The sequence below is a fragment of the Halichoerus grypus genome, chromosome 2, assembly GCF_964656455.1.
Source record: "Halichoerus grypus chromosome 2, mHalGry1.hap1.1, whole genome shotgun sequence".
NCBI classification, from domain to species: domain Eukaryota; kingdom Metazoa; phylum Chordata; class Mammalia; order Carnivora; family Phocidae; genus Halichoerus; species Halichoerus grypus.
The window spans coordinates 112,267,567-112,278,661 of NC_135713.1; positions in this window are offsets into that span (position 1 = coordinate 112,267,567).

Here is an 11,095-nt window from a genome sequence, read left to right on the forward strand (position 1 = left end):
AGTAGAGATTTATTTGACATATGCCAGTCAAAAATAGTAGGAACTATAAATAAGAGTTTAATAATAGTAAAAAAAAATTAGGAGAAGCTAAATAACTATGTTGGGTAGAAGAATCAATGTTTATATGATTCAATTTTCAAAAGCTAGATTTATTGTATTTGGTTACATTGCATATAGAGGGCTATGTGTTTGACTTGGGCTTGATGCCTGAGTATAAGAGAAATAATCCTGTATCTATCAGACAGTACAACCCAGAAACTCCCTTATCCTCATATCCTTGATGCAGGTAAATTTTGCACCATGCCTTTTATTACAAATTGTTTTATGTAAGATAATGATATAACACATTACCTCTATGTAAATAATTTACACAAGAGGAAGTGCTTCTCAACTGTGTAATGTCCCGGTGACTGTCTGTTTCCAGACAGCTTTTCTCCAAGCAGTGATGAAGAGACCCAGTCTCCTTTCAATTTGGGCTTCCACATGTGGCTTAAATTTGCTATGCTCATTTGCATCAAGGTGGTAGGAAGAAGACAAATACTGTGGGGCACCTGGGTGGCTCCGTTGGTTAAGCGTCTGACTCTTAATTTCAGCTCAGTTCATAATCTCTGGTCATGAGATGGAGCCCCAGGTCAGTCTCCATGCTCAGCACAGAGTCTGCTTGAGATTCTCTCTCCCTCTCCCTCTGCCCTGCCTGCTCATGCTGTCTCTCTCTCTCTCTAAAATAGATAAACACAGTCTTTAAAAAAAAAAAGAAAAATATTGTGAAGGGTTCACACATGATTCTTCACCAACTTGGCTTAAAAGTGAAATGTCACACACCATTGCTGAGAACTAGTCACATGATCACACTTACATGCAACAAGGGTGGAAAAACCAATTTCCTTGTTGGGCTTTCACTTCCTAGCAATGATTCTATATTCTATTGGTGGGGTATGAATTTTGTAGATAACTTGTCCCCCTGGCTCCGAGATAACCATGCACACTCCTCTTCCCAATCTTAAGACATACACACTTGACTTCTCACGAGAGGCAATCCAAAATGCTATCCAGTCATTGCAACCAGCAAAAAGTCCTGATTTCTGAGAGTAGCTTTTTATGGCGACCCATATTGTAAGGAATGCTGCCAGCCCCTATTTCCTCTCCTATACTAATACATAATGGAGGAGCTTGCACAGGGTCACCACAATTCAGGCTCCCATTTGGAAAACAAGAGCAATGAGATACACAAGCCCATCACCAGAACACAGCACTGACAAAATCTGCTTCCCTGGGCTTAGTGAAGTCTCCTGCTCTGGTAATGGGGCACATTCTTTGATAATACTCTGATTTTATTACCTAGAGAATGTCCTTTTCCCCAGTTCTTTGCAGTTTCTGGCTCTACCCTCTGATAGGATCTTATTTCCCTTTCTTCTTTCAAGGACCAATCTAAGAGTTTGGAAACACATTTAACCCTGGGGCTAAACTACTTTCAAACTACTTCATGGTCCAGTTCAGGGGCTTAAAGTTTATTTAAGGTAAGTGGTTTTTTATCTTGGCTTCTAGTTTCTCTGGCAATTCCACTTGAAAAAAAAAAGAAAAAAGAAGAAGAAAAAAATAGTTTCTCCAGCAATACAAATCCTCAAAATTTAGAAGTTTCCTGAATTATTTCTTTTACTTGTTTCCATTTTGGGGACTACATTCAGAATCCTTTCCTATTGCTGTAATTCTAAGGCCTACCTTAAGTCTTTTCTTTCTTGATCTCCATTCTCTAGCTCTACATTTAAGGATGGAATTTGTGGCCATCTGAAATAATGAGCGTAGGTGGGAAAGTAACATCTTTAATATGATCTTGGCAACAAACCTGAATGACTTTTTTCAATGGAGAAAATGCACGTGACTTTCGTTACTAATGGGTTTTTTCAGTCTGTTTCTTACCTTGAGAGGTGAAGGCAAAAAGCTTTTTACTTTCCTCAGAAGCCTCACATATCTAGGTGTTCTCTATGTTCCCTTTAATTTCTACTAGTAAGCCTCCAAATACTTTTTTCAACTCACGTCTTTTTCATCATATGTTAAAATAAGAAAACAAAAACCAGGGGGCTCCTGGGTGGCTCAGTCAATTAAGCATCCAACTCTTGGTTTCAATTAGGATCATGATCTCAGGGTCATGAGATCCAGCCCCGCATGGGTCTCCATGCTCAGCATGGAGTCTAGTTGAGATTCTCTGTCTCCCTCTCCTTCTGCCCCTTCCCCTGCCCACAGTCTCTCTCTCTCTCTCAAATAAAATAAATAAATAAAATCTTAAACAAAAAAAAAAAAGAAAAGAAAAGAAAAACTGGAATATACTCTCAACTATGACTCCTTCCAATCTTTTCCCCCAGAATGACAGGCTCAGGAGGCATCTGGGGTAGCTCTTGCTTCATCACGGTGTGACAGTTGTAAAACCCAGTCTCAAAGCTGTTCACACTCTTCCCATCAAACAATAAGGTCCATAGTCCATCTCCTTCAACCTCGGCAGGTTTGGGATTTTGCCGGTCAGTGGAGTATGCCAGAAGTAAGGCTGTGTAAGCTTTGAGGGTAGGTCATATAAGTCTCCACAGTGTGCACCCAGCTGTCTTGGAATGCCTGCTCTTAGGATGTTCCTTCTTGGTGCGCACGTTCAATAGATTTGAAGTGTGCCTTTTGTTCAATAAAGTGTTAGGCAAAATGATGCATAAAGAACCCAAAACATTTTTGAAGAAATTAAACAAGCCTAGACTGAAAGAGACAGTAAGAAATGAAGAGGCCATGTTTTGAGCAATATGATACAAAACATCTATGGACAGGAGGCAGGCTCAGAAAACCACTCAGCTGTAAACACAGGCCATGTTTTATGGGGTGTGTGTTTTTGATAGGGGCAAGGGGAAGGTAACTCAGAGCGAATAACCAAGAGAACAGAGGACAGACTGAAAACAATTACTCCCAGATAGCAGTGTGGGGCCTTTATCAAAAACTAGCAACTTATGCCTGATTACTGGAGATCTATAATGAAGGAAATGGCATGATAAAAAGTGTATTTAGACTGAATTATTCTGGCTGAACATATCATGCTGACATGTAATGCTGAATGTTGAATGCATACTGAAAGAGTGGAAGCAAGGGTGGTAATTAGATTATTGTAATAATTCAAGTGAAATAAGACAGGGGCCACACTGGGAAATTAACAGGGAGGTGATGAAAAGTGGTTCGCTTTGGGGTGTATTTTGAAGATGGAGCCAAAAGACTTTGCTGATGGATCAGATGCTGGGTGTGAGAAAAAGAGTGCGGTCAGGATGATTATAAGGTTTTTGGCTTAACGACTGGGAAAACTGGAGTTACCATTTTACGAGCTGGTGAGCAATGAGGAAGAAACAATTGTGGAGGGAAAGAATGTCAGGAGATCTGTGTGGGACACCATAATTTTGAGATTCTGATTAGATACTCAAGTAAAAGTTTTGAGTGCGCTGTTGTATACAAGACTCTGGATTTCGGGGAAGAAGTACAGATTGGAGGTACAAATCTGGTAGTGGGGGAGATCACTAAGAGAAGAAGTATGGGTAAAATCCGAATGGGTCCAAAGGCTGAAAATCTGCAATTGCCACACAAGGAAGGGGACTCGCAGAAGCTGAGATGGAGCATCTTGGAAGTGTGATGGGGGAAAAATGTACTTTTTAGAGGAGGGAGTGTTTAATCACTTGAAATGCTATTGATGTGTACACTGAAGTAAGGATTAATTATAATGGAATGTTATTCAGTCTTAAAAAAGAAGGAAATCCTGCCATTTTCAACAACACGTTATTGCTATCATTCTTCATATTGGTCATTCATGTCTTCTCTCTTTTTGTTTTCAGTCAGGTGGACTAGAGTTTTACCAGTTTTATTAATCTTCTCAAAGAACTAGCTTTTGGTTTTGCTGATTTTTCTGTACTGATTTTTTTTTTTTTGCTTCATTATCTTCTACTTTGATATTTATGATTTTCTTTGTTATACTTATTTTTTATTTATTTTCTCTTCTTTTTCTAGTTTCTCAAAGTGGAATTTGAAGTCATTGACTTGAGATCTTCTTTCTTTCAATAAAAGAAGGAAATTTTCAGGATCAGGTAGAGGGTTCTACCACAGTAATGAGAGAGAGTAGAGTCTGCAGGTTGGTGGTGGGAGGCTAGCACGGTCTTTCAGGATTGCTTCTACTTTCTCAAGGAGGAAGTTTCTGAGAGTGAGGATGTTGAACAAGACACATGAAGTGCTTTCTGACTTGAATTCAGCTTTGCTTAACTTTGACCTTAATGATCTGCACTTTATTTCCTTTTTCCATTTGATGGTTATAGTTTTGACATACTTTGTGTTTTTTAATTTTTGTTAAATCTTTTTATTGCTTTTGTAATGTGACTTTTTAACAGTTTTCATCTTTTTTTGTACAAGGAGAGATTCCAGTATTATATTTATTGTAATGATTGCTATTTTAATTATTTCTGTTATCTCAACTATTTGTGTTTTGAAAAAAATCAGATTTGGTGCTCTGGTTGTCACAGCTGAATGATTTGAGTTTGAATATTTTAGACAGGAGTTGTAGCTCAGACCTAACACCACATTTCAGAACACAAGAATACTTGTGAAAATGTGAGAAAAGTAGAACAGCTGCTATTTTGTCTCTTTCTTCATAAAAAAAGGTATTCTTATGCACTCACCTTTCTTTATGTATGTCATTTGAAAAAAAGCACAAAAAAATCAAAACCACAAGAAACAGCAAGTGCTGGTGAGGATGTGGAGAAAAAGGAACCTTTGTGCACTGTTGGTGGGAATGCAGACTGGTGCAGCCACTGTGGAAAACAATATGGAGTTTCCTCAAAAAAATTAAAAATAGAATCACCCTATGATCCAATAATCATACTAATGGATATTCATTCCCCAAATACAAAAACACTAATTCAAAAGGATACATGCAACCCTATGTTTATTGTAGCATTATTTACAATATCCAAACTATGGAAGCAGCCCAAGCGTCCATCAATAGATGAATGGTTAAAGAAGATATGGTATATACTTACAATGAATATTATTCAGCCATAAAAAATGAAATCTTCCATTTGCAACAACACGGATGGAGCTAGAGAGTATACTGCTAAGCAAAATAAGTCAGAGAAAAACAAATACCATGTTTCACTTGTATGTGGTATTTAAGAAACAAAATAAATAAGCAAAGAAAAAAAAGAGAGACAAACCAAGAAAGACTGTTTATTTATTTATTATTTTTTATTATGTTCAATTAGCCAACATATAGTACATCAAGTTTTTGATGTAGTGTTCAACGATTCATTAGTTGTGTATAACACCCAGTGCTCATCACCACACGTGCCCTCCTTAATACCCATCAGCTGGTTATCCCATCCCCCAACCCCTCCCTTCTGTAACCCTCAGTTTGGTTCCCAGAGTCCAGAGTCTCTCATGGTTTGTCTTCCTCTCTGATTTCTTGCCATTCAGTTTTCCCTCCCTTCCCCTACGTCCTCTGTACTATTCCTTATGTTCCGCATATGAGTAAAACCATATGATAACTAAGAAACAGACTCTTAACTAAAGACAACAAGCTGATGGTTACTAGAGGTCAGGTGGGTGGGGGATGGGTGAAATAGGTGATGGGGATTAAAGAGTATACTTACCATGATGAAAAAAAAATTAAATTAAAAAAGCCATTCGTTGGGTTGTCTCATTTTGAATCTCACAGTTCTGTGAGGTACTTATCAACAGGTGAAGTACTATCTCATTTTACATGTGGTACAACCATGTGCAATTGTAAATAGCTTAATAATGGATATTAAACACCTAGTATTTCCTAGAAACAGCCCAAAGGGCACTACACTGACACAATATCAGCTTGCATAGAATTCTTATGTGGAAGACAAAATAGGTCATCCCTCAACAAATGTGTTAAGAAAGTGTAGTAGATGCTCCTGTGAAGGGTATCATGACTTCCCCCCTCTTACTCAGGAGTTATTCTGTAAGAATGAACTCTTCTGAGCTTCACTAAAAATAAGACGCAAAATTTCTGCTTGACTCATTAGGACACAACCCTGCAATAGGGGACATTTCCTCTCCTAAAACTTAGTCACGATGCTAACAGTCGTAATTTCCCTTGGAATGTTGACGTAGGAGGAGGTTGAGTAAATGTGTAATCCTTGGAGCTAAGTTATTATTACACACACATGTGAAAATCTCGCTTTGATATTATATTCATCTTTCCTTAAGAGCCATCTCCTGTGTCCCTCTCTCAATGCCAGAAAATGTTTGGCAAACTGAGGAAATTGAGCAAGGCCCTCACCACAGCAACGTACACATTCCATTCTTACTTTTGGTCATACAAGTCTTTCAACAAAAAAAGAAATTAAGAAGAATTGTTTAGTCATGTCAGTGTATAAATGCTTTCTATTTGATAGTCCTGGCTCCTAAGATATACCAAAAACTAAATTCCTCTTGATTGCTACAGAATCTGCATCTTTTCCATGTCTTTTTATTTGATTGGCAGTATCATTATGGATGAGTGTTCATCTTAGACTTTTTTTTTTAAGATTTTATTTATTTATTTGACAGAGAGAGGGACAGTGAGAGAGGGAACACAAGCAGGGGGAGTGGGAGAGGGAGAAGCAGGCTTTCCAACAAGGAGCAGGGAGCCCGATGCAGGGCTTGATCCCAGGACCCTGGGATCATGACCTGAGCCAAAGGCAGATGCTTAACTGACTGAGCCACCCACGTGCCCCCCAAAAAAGATTTTATTTTTTAAAGTAATCTCTACACCCAGCGTGGGGCTGGAACCTAGAACCCCAAGTTCAGGAGTCACATGCTCCGCCTACCGAGCCAGCCAGGTGCCCCCGCAGTTTCACCTTTTAAAAATGGAATAATTTAGTACTTTCATTGTTTTGATCAAGTTTTTCTATACAATTTCCAAATGTTCTGTTTTTCATAAAGTTTTCTACCTGTAACTACCTATACATGCACATACACATAATATTCCTGTATATATAATCTTATATATATTGTAAAATATAAAATGTTCCAGAAGCCACTTCATCAAAATAGAAGTAAGCAGAGCTATCAGCTTCCTCAGTCTGCACACTAGACACCCCAACTCACCCTCCCTTTGAATCATTTCCCCACTTATGTATTTTAACACATTCATAATACTTTTTCTTTTCTCTCCTCTTCTTTTCCTCACTTTTCTTCCTTGTTCCTCTCTCAATAACTTATTAACTGCCTGCAATTTACTTAGCTATACAAGATATGTATTGTAGTTCCAAGGACCTTTAGTTCACATTAGCAACAGGTGTTTCGAATTCCTGAAGTAATTATTATGAAGGTAGAAACACATTTTGCAGGCAAGAAACAAGTCATTTTATTTCTCTAGACATCTATCAAACCACGAGAATAAGGAGAAGTCTAGGTACAAATTTGATTCAGAGAGAGGCTTTCACAACTATTTCATATGTTAAAGAATCACAATGCCTTACGACTCTTGCAAATCCTACCTTCTCCTAAACACAGCATTATAATCACCCACAGGGTACAGAGTAATCTGAGTAAAAGAGCATTTAGAAAATCAAAAGAAGGACACCTGGGTCCTCAGTCAGTTAAGAGTCTACCTCTTGATTTTGGCTTTCTTTGGGTCTCTCCTCCCCTCTTTTTTTCCCTTTGCTTGCTTGTCTTGTTTCTTAAATTCCACATGTGAGTGAAATCGTATGGTATTTGTCTTTCTCTGACTTATTTCGCTTAGCATTATAGTCCTAGCTCCAACTATGTTGTTGCAAATGGCAAGATTTCATTCTTTCTGATGGCTAAGATTCCATTGTATATATATATACAACATTTTCTTTATCCATTGATCAATCGATGGACACTTGGGCTGCTTCCATAGTTTGGCTATTGTAAATAATGCTGCTATAAACATAAGGGTGGTGCATGTATCCCTTTGAATTAGCGTTTTTGTTTTCTTTGGGTAAGCACCCAGTAGTGCAATAGTAAAAAAAAAAAAAAAACAAAAACGAAGCATAAATAAAAGTATGGTAAACTGTGCAATATTAAGATTAATATTAATCAAAATTTTAGAAAATTAGTAAATTAAACTAGTAAAACTAGTAAAGTAAAAGGAAAACTACCTACTAAAAGAAAATATTTCCGATACACGTATCCAACAAGTGGCTCAAGAAATACGTGAAGAACTTCTATAGATAAGAAAAATACAACAGCCCAATGGAAAAATGTGCAAAATAAAGAAAGAAGTTATCAAAAAGCTAATAGATTTTTCATTATCTCCATTTTTCTTTACATTTCAGTAGTTTTTTCATTATCCAGTTTTTGATTTGATGTTATAATGAATCCTGTTCTTTTACTTAAGAAAAATATAATTTGGTTCCTTGGATTTTATTTACTTTCAGACAGTCTTTATCATGTTTCTTTCATATAACATGTTGCTCTCTTCAATTTTTTGGGCTATATTATAATTAGAGGCTGGCATACATTTTGCTTTTTCCATTTCATTTTATTACTTTTTATTTTTTTAAAGATTTTATTTATTTGACAGAGAGACAGAGAGAGCACAAGCAGGGGGAGCGGCAGATAGAGGGAGAAGCAGGCCCCCCACTGAGCAGGGATCCCGATGCGGGGATGGATCCCAGGGTCCCGGGATCATGACCTAAGCTGAAGGCAGCCACTTAACCGACTGAGCCACCCAGGCGTCCCAAGATTTCATTTTCTTATGACTAACGTTCCATTGTATATATACATGTATATACCTATATATATTATGTATATATATATATATACAAAAATTAAGAATTACTTGGAGTATGGGTATGTGTAGGAAGCCAAAGATGTTCATTGAAATACCATGCAAACAATAAGACCACCCTACACCATGGTTCATTTCCTTTAATTTAAATTTTAAATTTGTATTTTAAAATTATTTTGCTTTGAAATACAGAAAAGTAAATCCTAATTGAAATACAGAAAAGTAAATCTTAATTGAAAAAATCTTGCCTGCAAAATGTGTTTCTGCCTTCATAATAATTACTTTAGGAATTCGAAACACCTGTTGCTAATGTGAACTAAAGGTCCTTGGAACCACAATACATATCTTGTATAGCTAAGTAAATTGCAGGCAGTTAATAAGTTATTGAGAGAGGAATGTTTTGCTTGATTTTAAGGAGAAGTGACGCTCCCAAAAAGTTTACATAAGGATGTCCAGGTGAGTAACAAATGCAGGCAAAACCTTAGGTAGAAGCAACAGAGCCCTCCTTCACTGTCTGCATAGGAATCCCTGTTTCTGAACCTAATTAAGGGGAACATTAAAAACTAATGATGTACCGTATGGTGACTAACATAACATAATAAAATAAAAAAAAAGTGGGGGGAACAGTTTGAGCTGGCCATAGGGCTGCACAGTTACTGGTTTAAACAGCGGTGCTTTACTGCCACCTTCTGGGCAAATAGGGTGTGTTACAAGCTCATTATGAGTGAGGTCAGGCTTTAGGCTGTGCCCGTGGCAGATGAAATAAATGTCTTACAAGTCATACTAGGATATTTGTTTGTATTATAACTCACAAAAGATAATGTTTTTTTTAACACATCGCATTTAAATGCTTCTAGGAGGGAGGCAGGATTATGATTAAGAGAATAGAATGGAGGTAATAGTTAAGAAGAATATAAAAATAACCCACTAAAACATGAAGACTTGCACTAAATAAATATTCACGGGTTTAATTTATACGTAGGATGAAATAAGAAGTATATAAAAGTTGCATGTTGAAATTGAGTTTGAGCGAGAAAAGAGAGAATATGACGTTGACTTTAATTAAACCAAAACACATGGAGGAGTACACTTAGAAAGAAAAATAGGACTCAGATTAGCTCTATTGATTTTAAAGATTCTATGAGCCCATGAAATTCAGATATGTAGTATTTGATACTAAGTTTATGGATACAGCCTGATCATGCGAACGTGTAAGTTGTAAGCATATTGATAATAGAGTGATTATGGAGGTGAGCAGGATCATCAAGTAGAGAAAGGTGTGGAAAGAGAAGATAGCAATGACAGAAACCTGGGATGGATAAACAACTAGAGAATACAAAATAAAGGGAATGTGACAGAGGGAGTTCAAAATTCAAAACAGCTGCCAGAGAGGGAGAGCGAGCTCAGGCAGTGGCGGCCAGAGCGAGGAACGCAAGGGGGGAAGCTCCTTTCTTGTTGGCAGTGAGAGGATACGTGCAGCAATGGGCAGCGTGTAGAGGTTGTGCTGAAAGGAGGGAGGTCCTGTATTTAGATAAATATGCTGCCCTCCTTTCCTTCTTTGGAAACGTCTACTGTCAAATGACAGAAAAATGTCATTATTAAAGTCCCTTTTACTGTTGTGAATAGTACCTGTAAGTAAATGCTTTATTATCCACTGAAAAATTTTGTATTATTACAGAACACAAGTCCTATCCTTTGGAATTGTTGTTGTTGTTGTTTTTTAAAAGATTTATTTATTTATTTTAGAGAGAGAGAGCACATGCTTGGGCAGAGGGAAGGGCAGAGAGAGAGGGAGAAAGAGAATCCTCAAGCAGACTCCCCATGGAGCACGGAGCCCCATGTGGGGCTTGATCTTAGGACTCTAAGAGCATGACCTGAACCCAAATCAAGAGTCAGTCACTTAACTGATTGAGCCACCCAGGTGCTACAGAAATTCTTTAAAACAGTAGAATAATGACTACTAAATACATTAACTAACGTACTCTAGACTTCAGAAGGTATCAGAGGAAAATCTAAGTACAATGATAAAGATAAAGCTGACTTCTACCTTCAGACAATAGGTAGTAAACAGATATACCTCCTACTTGAAAAGACAACAAAAAATCAGGCAAAATATATGAAACAATGATACTAGACATCAGGCACTGAAGGACGCCGATTCCAGAGAGATGAGAAATAAATATGGTGAGCTCCATGACTGATCTTGGTTTCAGCATTGTAAGAGATTTCCAGAACAGGAGAGAGGAGCCCAGATGGAGCAAGTGGATTCCCTGAATTGAGGAGACAGAGAGCTGAGAGGAGAGAGACCAATGTGGCTATAGTTCA